The sequence below is a fragment of the Sturnus vulgaris genome, chromosome 7, assembly GCF_052056855.1.
Source record: "Sturnus vulgaris isolate bStuVul1 chromosome 7, bStuVul1.hap1, whole genome shotgun sequence".
NCBI classification, from domain to species: domain Eukaryota; kingdom Metazoa; phylum Chordata; class Aves; order Passeriformes; family Sturnidae; genus Sturnus; species Sturnus vulgaris.
Genome location: NC_142249.1, coordinates 4214184 through 4228042, shown reverse-complemented (window position 1 = coordinate 4228042; position 13859 = coordinate 4214184). Strand labels below are relative to the sequence as shown.

The following is a 13859-nucleotide window of genomic DNA, read 5'->3' as shown; positions in this document are numbered from 1 at the left end:
TTTTTGTCCTGCAAAAAGTGAGGGTGTAGGACCAGGGATGTCTGCAAGGACAGGGTACAAACCTGAGCATGAAACCAGGAGAGGGGTGAGGCTCTGTGATGGGGGGACACCCAGGGATGCAGGATTCTGAGATCTCACCTCCTGTTTGGAGTCATTTGGAGCCTGGATATGCTGCTGTTCTGGGTCTGCCGAGATGGGTCTCATTCTTTTTGGGGCTGGGAACATTCCACCTACAAAGTTTCTCCCAGGGGCCCCAGCAAACCTTTGAGCTAAGTCCATTCAAATCCACATAAAATGAAGCATCTTACCGTGTTTGTTCTGCCTCATCCCCTGTAAGTCTTGAGCACCTTCCATGACCTCTCCCACATTTCACTTTCAGGGCACAGCCCACGTGGGGGCCAGTGCTCCACCTGTCTGTGTGGGCTTGTGCAGGGCTGCTGTTGCATTCCTGTGGCCCATGGCAGCGTGCTGGGGCTGGGACAGAGCCATCAGGAGCCAGGTTTCCTTGGGAAAACACCCACCTGGCCATGGGCACGGTGTGGCTGGGCCTGGGCACGCAGGCTGCTGCTATGTCTGCACCTGGTCTGGCCTCATGGAGTGTTGGAAACTCTGCTGGGGAGGGAAGGATGCCTTGGTGAAAGCTATTTCAGAGAATCCCAGAATGGTTCAGGGTGGAAGGGACCTTAACTCACCCAGTTCCACCCCCTGCCATGGGCAGGGACACCTTCCACTGTCCCAGGCTGCTCCAAGCCCCAGTGTCCAGCCTGGCCTTGGACACTTCCAGGGATCCAGAGGCAGCCACAGCTTCTCTGGGCACCCTGTGCCAGGGCCTCACTGCCCTTATATTAAAGAATTTCCTTCTAAATCATCTTCCCATGGTCTGAGTTTAGTCTCTAAACACCAACACCGTTAGCAGCAGCAGGCTCCATGCCCTGAAGTCCCTGCCCTGCTCTGAAAGCAGCAGCCCCAGCAGCACACATCCCTCCCTCCCTCCATCCTCTCAGCGCTGAGCCAGAGGAGCTGCACCCCCTGACATCACCCTGTGGCACTGAGTGTGAATCTCATCCACTCCCTTGTCCATTTGGCCAGTTTGGGAGTTTATTCACCATTAAAACCTTTCACATGTTGTTGCAAGGGTAGAGATTTATTTGGGCACGAATTTACTGCCCTTGTCAGTGACGAGGAGGTGCTGCTGTGATGCTGACACAGCCACCAGCTGCAGAAACACCATCCCGGGCACTGCAGGGGGGAAAGGGATTCAGGGCAGGTGTAAAAGTGGGCCAGGCACGACATAAAATAGAGGAGGATCAGTGTGCTCTGCTTCCAGAGGCTGGGGGAAGGTGCTGAGCAGGAACTGTGGCAGGACATCACAGGTGGTGGAGGGAGCCAGAGAAACATCCAGTGTTTGTGTCCTCTCTGCAGTGAGCTCATGGCCAGTTGGGATTGGCCAGGAACTGGGTCAGGATGAAGTGGGATGAAGCAAACAGAACCTGAAGTCCTTGAGCAAGGCCCCTTCCCCCATGCTGAGCCTGTGCTGAAGCTCTCGGGCTCTTCCCTGCTCCAGCACCCTCCCGCCAGCTCCTCAGAGAGCTGGATGCTCCTGCAAGCCCAGCCTGGTGAGGGCACATGGGCAGAGTGCTTGGTCCTTATTTTATTTTATTTTATTTTATTTTATTTTATTTTATTTTATTTTATTTTATTTTATTTTATTTTATTTCATTTCATTTCATTTCATTATTTTATTATTTTATTTTATTATTTTGTTTTATTTTATTGTTTTGTTTTATTTTATTATTTTATTTTATTTTTATTTTATTTTATTTTATTTTATTTTATTTTATTTTATTTTATTTTATTTTATTTTATTTTATTTTATTTTATTTTATTTTATTTTATTTTATTTTATTTTATTTTATTTTAATTTCTCAGCCAAGTGCCCTGCTCCAGCGTTTCCATCTTGTCCAGCTTGGGGTCGCAGGGTGGGCTGGGGCATCTCCTGTGCCCTGCCAGTGTCTTTGGCAAAGCCAGGGGCACAGCTGCTGGAGGGGAGGCAACGTCACTGTGGCCACCACGGGTGGGAGATGAGTCAAGAGAGTCCCGGCTGCTGCTGGTGTTTGGTCACAGCTGCTCTGGGCACCCTGTGCCAGGGCCTGCCCACCCTCCCAGGGAACAATTCCTTCCCAATATCCCATCCATCCCTGCCCTCTGGCAGTGGGAAGCCATTCCCTGTGTCTGTCCCTCCATCCCTTGTCCCCAGTCCCTCTCCGCCTCTCCTGGAGCCCCTTTAGGCCCTGGAAGGTGTTCTGAGCTTTTCCTGGATCCTTCTCCTCTCCCATCTCTCCCAGCCTGGCTCCTTGAGCATCCTCAAGGCCTCCTCTGGACCCTGCTCCGAGGCTGCTGGTACCAACCATGAACCAGAGGAAAATACTGCATTAGATTTCTCTAGGCTCCCGTCAGGTCTGGCAATCTGTTTTTCCTTAAGTGGTGGGGGGAAGCAAGAACACTCACACACACACACACACACACATACACTGACTGCTACGACGGCGTGGAGTGTTTTCCTCTTGGAGAACCCTTCCTGCCGGGAGCAGAGCAGGAGTCAAGCAGCGCCGTGCCTCCTCCAGCGGGCTCTCAGCTCCGTGCTCAAGGGTTCCTAGAAGCCAGGGCTGCTGGGGAGAGCTCAGGAGGGCACTGCCATCCCGGGCTGGGGGCTGTGAGCTCTCAGAGGCACACAGGCTCCACTCGGAGCGGGAAATGTCGAGGAGAATTAGGGAGATGGCTGGAGGCTTGGAGCGCGATGGGAAGCAACTGCTGCTCCTGAGCAGGCTGTGACTACTGAGCCTTGCTAATCAGATTTCGGGGGATGCTCAGCTGGCTCTGGCTGCAGGGAGCTCAGTGTGTGTTTTGGTGACAGGGACTCTGCTCCAGTGGGGAAGGAGAAGGCTCCAGACTCAATGCCCAGAGACCTGGTTTTGTTGGTGGAACAGAGGGAAAAGGCCCTTTGGAAAGCTGTGTGTCCCCACCAGGGCTCTCTGCAGGTCACTGAAAGCACTCAAAGCAAGGCTGGCTGCGTGTCCAAAGCCAGCCTTACCCCGGCAGCTCTTGCTGGTTGGGGGTGACCCTGATGTGAGAGCAGAGCCCCATTGTGCCAGCCACATCCAGCACCATCATTCCATCTCCATCCAGCCGGCTCCAGCCCTGCCCCCATTCCCACAACACCCTTTTGATCCCAGGGATCAATCCTCGAGCTGAGGGAAGTGGGGATCCTTCGCCCCAGGCTTTAATTAATTAGCAATTCAATTTTTTTTTTTTTTTTTTTCTCCTTTTCCCCCTGCACGGTTTGCTCCGTGGTGATTCCAGCGAGGAATAAAAGTTTACTTCCATTCCCCAGCGCTCGGGGAAAGCAGCTTCCGTCAGCACTGCCTGTGCTCTGGGCTGGGCTGGAGATGGCAGGGCTATTTATAGAAGCCAGGGTTGCCGTGGCAACACAGTGTATTTTTTTTTTTTTTCCTGTTAAATATAGCAGCTGTTGCAGGGAACTCTTGTCTTTCTGGATGTAAGGGCTGTGTTTTTGCCCTCTGACAGAGCTCAGGGTATTAGAGGCGGATGAGAAAGGATGATTAAATAAGTGGAAGCCCAGAAGAAACAGTGGATCTGTAATTACAGAGGGGGTTTGAGATGCAGCCACGTGTGTCTGCAGCTTCGGCATTGGAAATGGTGTGGGGACAGGGACAGGGGAGCTTTTCCATGTGGGGCTCCATGGAAGCACCTGTGTCCCTGCCTGGCTTTGGCTGTTCTGGTCTCTGCCCCTTGCAGGAGCCAGCTGTGCCCATGGAGACCTGGGGGTGCCAAACAGGCCTTGCCATCCAAGAGGAGGAAGGAGCCTCTTTTGGGGAAAATCCCCATTTTATTCCTACCCCACCTCAGGAGCCAGAAGCAGAGGGTTGTGGGGCAGGGTCGGGGCCTGGAGCTGCTTCCATGGACACCTCAGTGGAAGCAGGGGGAGAGGTGCAGGTCCCATCTCCTGCAGGGCCAGGATAGGGATGCAGTGTGGGAATGCTGCAGCTCCGTGTTCCATCCTAAGGCAGCAACATGCCCCAGCTTTGAGGTTCAGTGCAAAGCAAACTGACTCTGTTTCTTTTTTTTTTTATTTTGTTTTTTTTTTTTTTAAATTTACTGGGTTCCTGTGAGGTGCCAACACATCCCATCAAAGGGCTGGTTCCCATCTCCTGGGAGGAGGGAGAGGGGTGGGGAGCATGACTGCTCAGGCCAAGGGCAATCTGTCAGCTGGGAGATTGAGATCTTTTTATTAATTAACTAGCCTTTGCCTCATTAAATGAAGAAAGAAACCAGAGCACAGCAGATATGAGCAGGGCTTAGGATCTCTGAAAGTTCCCTTAAAAAGTGGATGCAACGACAAACAAACAAAGAACCAATTCTGAACCAGCTTGAGTTTAAAGTATCTGTGGAGGTCACTGTGACCAAGGCTTTGAACAGGAATAACACATTTCTGGGAGCCTTATCTGCTCCCTGAGCTATCATGAGTGGCATCTGTTGCTGGGGATGTTATTGCTTTTCTGAGTTTAATAGCAGAAGCAGTGCTTAAGCAAGCAGAAAGCTGCAGGGGAAGAGCTGCCTCTGTGGCCATAGGGGGCTGGAGTTCACCCCGGGCCTGCTCCCCTGAAGGGTGGTTTGGAGGCATGGAGGCATTTGGAAGAGTCAGGGATTTAGGAGGATGGGGGATGGAGTCAGATGCTGCCTGTCCCCCTGGAGCTGGAGCCTGCTCGAGCATCCTCTAGCTGAGGGCATAAATGCAGGGCTCATCCCTGAGGAAGTGCTGCCCATAACAAAGGAAGGAAAGGCTGCCACATCACATTTTAAGATTTCCTTGCATCCTTCAGGAAGTGGGTTGTCAGGGGCTTGTGGCCCAGAAAATGTAGCTTGCAGCTGGGAGGGAGGTTCAGGGCAATCATTCCAGATGCTGCTCTGGCTTAAATCCAGCACGGGGTGGAGGGAGGACAGTGGAGTGGGCACAGTTCCAAAAACATGTGTTTGTACATGGAATGATTTGGGTTGGAAGGGCCTTTAAACACCATCCATTCCCAACCCCTGCCATGGGCAGGGACACTTTCCACTATCCCAGGCTCCTCACATCAGCCACATCCTCACTGCCAGGCAGGTGGGTCACAGGTTCCAGCCTTTCTCCGTGCCCATGGGGCACCAGTCATCCCCCTGCTTCCACTCTGCTGGTGCCAGAGGCAGAGTGTCCCCAGGAATGGGTATTTATTAAAACTCCTGCCCCTGCTTATGAGTCCACTTCCCTGTGTATTTCAGGGATCATGGGGGTGTTTATGGTCTCTGCTTTTCCCAGATCGATTTATGGGTTTATTGTAATCCCTCCACTGTGTGGCTGCCCCACTCTGGGCACCACGGGGCAGGCAGCACTCCTGGGAGGTTTCCCCTTTCTCCCTGAGTCCATCCCTCGGCCATTTGCAGGGACTGGTGTGAGGAAGGACCATGGCAGTGTCACGCTCCACCTGGGACAGTGGAAGGAGGTTGGAACAAAATGGGACTTACGGTCTCTTCCAACCCAAACCATTCTGGGATTCTGGGATTCCAGGATTCTCTGATCCTGTGATCCAGGTCTGAAGCACTGAAGGCTGCAGCCAGACACAAAGCTCATCTGTGAGGATGAAGAAGGGAGCTTGGAACACCCAGGGTACTGAAGAGATGCATCAGCCCCTGCTCCCAGCTGGAGGAGAAGGAAGGAGTGCTGGGAGTTCCCTCCCCACAAAGTGCAGAGGTAAGAGGAGGTAGGATCTCAAAACCTCCAGAAATGTGTCCCAGTTAGCCCTGTGATCAGATTTGCACTGAATTGGGAAGGACGTTTTGAGGCTGATACTCCCACCCACCATCCCTGCTGGAGTCACTGCAAGGGCTCTTCTGGAAGTTCTGTTCTGACGTGGGGCGTTTTCAACATCTTTTTTTTTTTTTTTTTTTTTTTTCCCTGGGGAACATGTGAATATCAGAGGAATTTGTGTTTGTTGAACCCTGAAAGCTGACGGTTCTGCTCTCCCCTTTCTGAGCTGAGCCCATGTCAGTGCTCAGTGTGTTTGCCAGCCCAGCCTCAGCACCTTCTGCAGCAGTAGCAGATTTGGGGGAATCCTCTGAGAGAGGAGTGTCCAGGTAGTGCTGATTCAAGGGGAAAGTCCCTACTTTCTGTGAGAGAATTTCTGGGCGCCAAGGAAACAGGGAGCAAGTTGAGGCTGGGAATTCCCCATCCCTGGAAGTGTCCAAGGCCAGGTTGGGTGGGGTTGGAAACACCTGGGATTATGGAAGGCATCCCTCCCCATGGCAGGGGATGGGACAAGATGATGTCTTAAGATCCTTTCCAACCTAAGCCATTCCATGATTTTATGCTTTCCAGTTCATCCTAAAGGTCTCCACTGTCCACACTGGAATGTGAGTTTGACCCAAAGCCATGGCAGGAGCTGAGAATAGTTTGTTGGGAAGTTCAAGATGGATGTGGATAGCAGCATTTCCGTTCCCTGCAGAGAGTTCTCCACATTCAAACCAAACCTGTTGTTTTGTCAGGGTGCTGAAGGTTTTTCTGGGGTCTTGGGGAGTGGGGTTGTTTCTGGAGGAGATTTTTTAATTTTTAAGGGGGTTTTGGGGTGGGGCTTGGTTTCATTTTGCATTTGTTTATTTGTTTGTTTCTAGGGTTTTTTAGGTTTTGTTTTGGGGTGGGTTTTTTGGGTCTTTGGGGTGTTGGGTTTTTTGCTTAATTTTTAGGGTTTTTTTTTGGGGGGGGGGTGGGTTTCTGGGAGGTTTGTGTTTGTTTTTCATTTGTTTTGGGTTTTTTTTGTTTGTTTCTTTGCCAGTACTGTATTTTGAGGGGGCTAGAGTTTTGGGCTTTTTTGTTTTGTGGGGGGAGAGTTTAGGGGTTTTTATTATTTGTTTTGTCTGGGAGAGCAGGCTTTTTGTTTGTTTGTTTGTTTTGGTAGGTTGGTTGAGGTTTGTTTCCCTCCCCATGAATACTGGGATGCAGCTCTGTTCCTTCAGGGAGAGGATGGAAGGGATGGCAGGGATGCAGTGATGAGATATCTCACCCCCTCTCCCTGCCTCTCTCCGTGTTTTCCAGGGGCTCATCCTTGCTGGATCCTTCCCCTACTGCTCTGTGTTGGCTCCATGTGTGAAGGGCTTGGGAGAGGAGGATATGAGGCAGATGTAATTATTAATAACTGTGAGAGTGACCCTGTTTGGGCTGGATGGTAAAGGTCCTCAAAACCATCCATGTTTTTCCCTTCTCCTCCTTGGAATTCAGATCAAGGACCCCTTTCTGTGGTCAGGATACGCCTCCTCCGTGCACCTTTGGAGCCCCAGGTGCTGTTTGAAATCCTTCACTGCCTCATCCCTGCATGCCCTGTCTGTGGGGGACACGGAGAATGCTCTGCACATGCACTGAGACCTCAGCCAGGCTGGGACGTGCCTGATCCATTTCATTTCTGGCAGCAGTGGGAGAAAAGACAGCCTCCAAAATCTATAAATCAACTGTCTCTCAAATTGTGTGGGATTAAGGAAAAGGTATAGAAATGGAATAGAAATTATTTCCTCGGGGGGAAGCACATAATTTCATTTGCCCAGGAAAATGATGTCTTCATCTGTTGTCTTCCAGAGACTCTAAAAAGAATTAAAAGAGGGCTCAGAGCGTGCAATTATTGTGGAATTTTGGAATCCCACAGTGGTTTGGGTGGGAAGGGACCTCAAAGTCCATCCCATTCAAACCCCTGCCAAAGGCAGGGACACCTTCCATTAGCCCAGGGTGCTCCAAATCCCATCCAGCCTGGCCTGAGACACTTCCAGGGATCCAGGGGCACCAACGACTGAGTGTGGCTTCTCTGGGGTCATCATGGGTGGAAGAAAGGTGCCAGCTCTGCACTGCCCTGAATGAAGGGATCTTTTATTTATCAGCAAAGCCATGGGATGTGAATTTCTCTGGTGCCTTTACTCAGTTGTCACACAGAAATTGAGTCGATTAAGCAGCTTTGGGCTGCAGCCAGTTCACTACAGCAAACTTTCATCCAATTATCATTACTATTATTATTGTTATTATGATGCCTCTTGCTCCACTGTAAATTGGAGGGTGTTCCTGGTAGTCTTGTTGGGCTTTTTTGAGTTGTCTCGAAACTGGATGGCAAATTTCTGTGAGCTCTGAAATGAGGCCGACCATCTCCCTGCCCCCTGGAGATGTCTAACACCAGGATTTGGCCAAATGTCCAGTGCCATGGAGAAACGTGGCCATTTCCCTGCACCCTGGAGACGACTCTCCCACCTGTGCCCTCCCTCATCCACTGTCATCCCTGTTTTCTTCCACGCCTGACTTCACTCCCAGCCCCGATGATTTTTCCTGTAAAACCCCAAAACTCTCATTTGAAAAGCGAGAGAGGGGAAGGCGCAGCCATCCAGCAGAGCTGCAATGAGCTAGTGCTAAATCGAGCTCTAATTGCTCGTTTAAACTAATTAATTTACCAAACACGAGGAATTTTGAAAGGGTGCTCAGGAGCCTTGCCCTCCCTTCTCCCAGGCACACAGGCAGGGGGTGGGAAGCCCCAGGACTGCTCCTAGTGCAGCCTCCTGATGGTAACTCCCTGGTGTGGGAGCATCCCTGTCCCCCCAGCTTGTGGAAAAGCAGCGTGCTCAGCGCTGCAGGGTTTCAGGAGAGAGGGAACACGCCTGGTGCTGACACGGCAGGAAAACCGGTGCGTCTGCAAGAGAGGAGTCAGCAGCAGATGCGCCCCTGCAAAACTGCTCCCGTGATGAATGCTCTGCCCAGAGCCTGCTAATCCCTTTTTCTCTGGCTCCCAGGCCTCCTTAATTGTGCTGCCTGTCATTAAAGAGCTCTTTGAAGGCAGTGCTGGGAGTTGCTTGGTCCACGTGGGAATGTCGCTGGCCTTTGGCTCTGGGCATGTGGAACGTGTTTCACACAGGGATGGGGACAGTGCTGTCCGGGCTGCGGTCCCAAAGTCCTCTGAGCCTTGGGCGACCCCAAAAAGGCCCTGGGGAGACTCCCAGGAGGGTCAGCAGGCCCATCCAGAGATGTGCCTGGATGATCCCAAGACAGACGAATTCCCAGGGAGCTGCTGCTGTCCCGGTGGCGCTGCCTCCCGCAGCCCTCCGGGAAGCGCAGGGATGTGGGGAGGAGTGCACTGCAGTGCCATGCTGGGGATGAGGTGTTAACTCTGACCCATGGGCCGAGGCAGGTGGGAGTTGTTTCCCAGCCTCCACGAGCTGCCCTCCAACACTTTCTGAAGGATCCTGGAGGCTTGGTCTGCAGGAGGGACGCAAAAACAGCCCCAAGAAGACTTTGAGAGTGTCTGAGGGACTTTGCCAAAGTGCAGATTAGGAGGGAGCTTAGAATCATGAAATTACAGACTGGTTTGGGATGGAAGGGACCTTAAAGCCCAGCTGGTTGCACCCCTTGCCATGGGCAGGGACACCTTCCACTAAACCAGGTTGCTCCAAGCCCTGTCCAGCCAAGGGCAGGATCCCAGCCCCAGGTTGACAGTCTGTGCCATCCCTGCCCACCCTGGAGCTCATTCCCAAGTTCCTGGAGGTGGATGAGCAGGTCCTGTAGATGGAGTGCAGTGATTGCCTGAATATTCATGGATCGGCGGGCAAGCTGCAGCAGGTCCTTGTTACAAACTGCTACCCAAACTGCTTACATTCATCAATGAGGGAAATAAATAAACAGATGCTTGTTAATTGACTTAATTACCCACTAGCAAACAGGAGACTGGGAGCACATCAATTTAAAAAAATGTTTTAAGGAGCGTCTCATAGTACTTATTTTCCATGTGCAAACCACGCTGGTCTCCTCTGCCTATAATGAACCCCCCCAAGACAAAGAATGGATTTTTATTATATCATATCTGAAAATCATATTCTGAAAATGAGGGTTGTGGCTCGAAATGAGCCCTAAATTCACGATCTCTTCCCAAAACCAGGGCTGGGCCAGCACTTAGCACAAAGCCATGCCAGGAGGGACTGCAAATAACCATCCTTGAGCAAGAGAAATCCAGCAGCTATGGTAATCCTTGTTTTCCAGCTGAGAGGATGAAGGAGAAGGAGGTAGGGCTGAGAAACTCTTAAAGATTTTTTTTTTCCTTTTCTTTTTTAAAGATCTCCAAGAAGAAGGGAAAATGGAAAACCTGAAGACTTGTGCCTCTCACTGCCATGTGGATGTAGGGTGACTCTGATGTCTCCTGGTGGGGCTGATGCCCAATATCCACAGCCAAGTGCTGAGCCAGCAGAATGGGATGGATAAATAAGAAGGAGTGCCCGAGGCAGAGGCCTGTGGCCAAAGCCCCAGGGTGGATGCAGAAGGTCCTGTGCCAACCCTGGAGCAATCACGGAGGGATTTGGGTTGGAAGGGACCTTAAAGCTCATCTAATTTCCCACCCCTGCCATGGACAGGGACACCTTCCACCGGACCTGAGTTCTCCAAGTCCAGTGCTGCACACACCTGGAGCCTCTCCAGCCCTGTAGCTGCCCTTTCCCAGCCTCCTTTCCCAGCGTGTTTGCCCATTCCGGCTGTGTGGAAAAACCAGTGTGGGCTCCCCTGGGACTGCTGGCAGTGGCTCTGCAGGGCCCTTATCTGCGGATCTTGATTAATGAGAGTCCCCAGGGCAGGCAGGTTGTGAAAGAAGCCCCATGATCGTGGCCCTGGCTGCCTCCCTGACGTCAGAGTGACGCAGGGCACCCAGGGCAGCACGGTCCCTGGGTGCAACCAGAAAAACAAAAAAAGAATGAAGGGGTGGAGTGAGAGGCAATAAGAGATGAAAGGAGATTGTCTTATCAGTCAGAGCTGGCAGCTGGAGTGAATTTCCTCTCCCCAGTGCACACTCTGCAGTGTGGGTGATGTTCCCCTGCACCCAGCCCTCACTGTGGGCTCTGGGGTGGCTGCAGGAGAAGGGGGCACTGGGCAGGTGCTGCACCAGATGTGGGGCTCCCCTTGTTCAGATCTGATGGCATTTTAATGGATTTTAAATCCTGCAGGGATGACATTACGCCATGGGCCTTTTATCACAGCATCCTGATGTGCTCTGCTTGGGCTTTTACCCTCGGTGCTCACAGCCATTGCTGAGCACAGATGACACCAGGGACAAGGCCTCTGAGCACTCTCCCAAGGTCTCCAAGCAGGATGGGTGGCAGCTGGATTTGGGATCAGCCCCTGCACCAGGCGACACAGATTTCCAACAAGGATTTCCCGGCAGGATGGATGCTATGGGCAGGTTGGAGTTGGAGGCTTTGCTGCAGTCCTTGGGGTGTCCTTCCTTCTTTGCAGCCACAGTGTCCACAGCAAGAAGGGTGGGCTGCTCAGAACCACCTTCAGCAAAAAGTGCTACCCCTCGGTGATGTTGGGTTCCCTTTGCTGCCCATTTACTTGTGCCTCTTTCCAGAATTTTTAAAAAAACAAAAACAAAAAAAACCTTGAAAAAATTAAAACCTCACCAATTTTCACCGTGCTGCTTTGCAGAAGAGAGGAGGGGAGGACTGGGAGGGGGAGATGGGACGGAGCTATTTTAGTGCAAACCCATCTGCGCTGATAATTCTCCATCCAGCCCCGACCATCACTGGATGTGCCGGGTGGCCCGGCCAGGAGAGCACCTTCCATGATTTTCCAGCTGCCCATCCCAGCGCGTCCCTGCTCGCAGCTGAGCTGCAGGTTTGGAGCCCGGGGGGGAGCACACAGCTCCTTCCCCTCCCCGCAGGCAGCTCCACGTCTCGGGAAGAGCGGTTTGGGCACCGCCGGCCCCTCAGCATGTTCAGGAAGGTTCCACGCAATCTGTTTACTTTGGGACATATGCTGTGTTGATGCTGCCTGCAGTCTTGCTGCCTCTAATAACTTCGGGTGTAATTTTCTCCCGTTTGGTGCCTGGGGCTGCCGCTTGGCAGCTGTGGGAAGAGGGGGGGCTGCAGATCGCCGTGGCTGCTCCGGAACCTCGACGGTGCCGCTGCGCAAAGGCGCGGAGCCTCCGTGGGGAAGCAGAGCACCGCTGCCGCTCCCAGGTGAAGTGTTTGGGCTGGGATGCTCTGTGTGAGCCAGGTAGAGCCGTCTCCCACGGCAGTGGCTGCTCAGCGTACACATTAGAGCGTATTTACGATGTAAATTAATAAGTGCCATCTGCTTACCTCTGGTGTTATGGGAATGTTGTCTTGTGACTGGCTACAAACAAGACAACATTGAAGAGGTAACACCTGCTGGGACATATTTCTGCTGTTTATTTCCAAACATTGGGAGATCGTTTTGGATGGGAGGAATAGGTACCAGCTCCTCTCGCTGTGTATAAAGTGCCAGTGACTTGTGGGGATTTCCGGGTGACATCCTTGAGTAATTGGTGAGGATGGAGGAAACTGCATCCAAGGGCAAGGACGCTGCACCTCTGCACCTTGTCCTCGGCTGACGAAGATTTAAGGAGATGTTTACCTGGTGAAAAGTTGCTGCTTGTCAAATGCAGAGCTCACTGCAGGGATATATTGATTCCAGGCAAAAGGGCCCTAGAGGTAAAAAAAAAAAAAAAAAAGGAAAAAAAAAGGAAAGGTCCGTCAAAACATCCCACTTCAGCCTTTGGGGATGGGATGGTCTCAATTTTCATTTCAAAATCAAAGCCCACTTTTGAAATGGAAATTATTCTAATGCTGAGGCAGAGATGAAGTCCTTCCCTTTTAGCAAAAGAAAATGTTTTGTTTGACTTCAGATACATTCCCCCCTCCCCCTGTTTCCCCAGAACAAAAATAAAATCTAACAAAACAGATAACAGATAAAGAACTGGGAACCTTGTTGACTGCCAGCTCTCATTTCCACTCAGATGTCCCTGAGCAGACATCCCCTTATCCCTCTTCATTTCTCTCATCCCCTTATTTCCCTGCAGAACAGCAGCTCTGCAGGGCAAGGACTCATAGGCCTGGAGTTCAGCTCCTGAGTGTGCAGGATGGGAAGGTCCAATGCAGAGCAAGGATGCTGGTGGGGAAGGAGACCTCCTGCCCAGACCTGCAGAGATGGAGGAGTTCTGGAGGAGCTGGAGCCAGGGATTTTTAAGTCTAGGATTTTCCAGAGGAGAGGGCTTTTCTAATGAAAGGCCGGGTGGGAGAAGGAGAATTTGAGTGCAGAAGAGCAGGGGCTGCCAGAGCAAACTGGAAATGGGAAATGTCAGAAACTTCTGTGGAGGTGACCCAAGAGAGGAAAGAGAGAGTTTGGAGAAGACTCTGCAGAGAGGTCAAGGCAGGAATGAGCGCCCTGCTCTGCACAGTAGCAGATTTCCAAGGGACCCTGAAGAGGGGGGTTTGGAGAGTGGAGCAGGCTCCAGGTGCATCCCTGGGGAGGATGGGGAAGCCTAAACAAGCAAGCCATGAGCAACCCCAGGAATATTTCTGCTGGGACACGTTTTCTGACAAGTTGTTTTTGAGGATTTTCTTACCAGCTTTGCTGAGCCAACCTGGCAGCCCCCCTTCCTCAGCCCCAGACCTGCAGGGAGCAGTTCTAACAGGGGGCACCCCAGCAGGGATCTTCTCTCCCTGGGTGCAGGATAGATCACAAACAGCCTTGGCTTGGTAGCGGGACTTTCATGCTTCTTCTTCATTTCCAAAAGGATTTTTACAACGAAAAGACATGGATGGAAATTTTTGCCTCACCTGGCTGACTTCTGTGTCCTTGTAAGCACTGGGGTCATGGTGGGCTGGGGTGGGGATACCCTTCAGTGTGGGACTGCTGTGTTCCTGGGACAGAACAGAGGAGGCTGGAGCCCTTTAAATGGTCCTGCTGCTGTTCAGCTCCTCTCTGCCCCTTGACTGCTTTCCAC

At 51.8% G+C, this 13859-nt stretch overlaps 1 long non-coding RNA gene across 2 annotated transcripts; it reads left to right on the top strand.

The window, feature by feature from the left end:
• The first annotated feature begins 2238 nt into the window (after positions 1-2238).
• Positions 2239-12608, top strand: LOC148223103 (uncharacterized). 2 transcript variants are annotated; one of them, XR_015804740.1, is made up of 4 exons: positions 2239-5803; positions 6428-6462; positions 7142-7584; positions 10180-12608. It is a non-coding gene; the product is annotated as an uncharacterized LOC148223103 (long non-coding RNA). The 2 variants fall into 2 exon arrangements; XR_015804739.1 differs by lacking the exon at positions 10180-12608 and having other exon boundaries at positions 7142-8911.
• The last annotated feature ends 1251 nt before the right edge of the window (positions 12609-13859 follow it).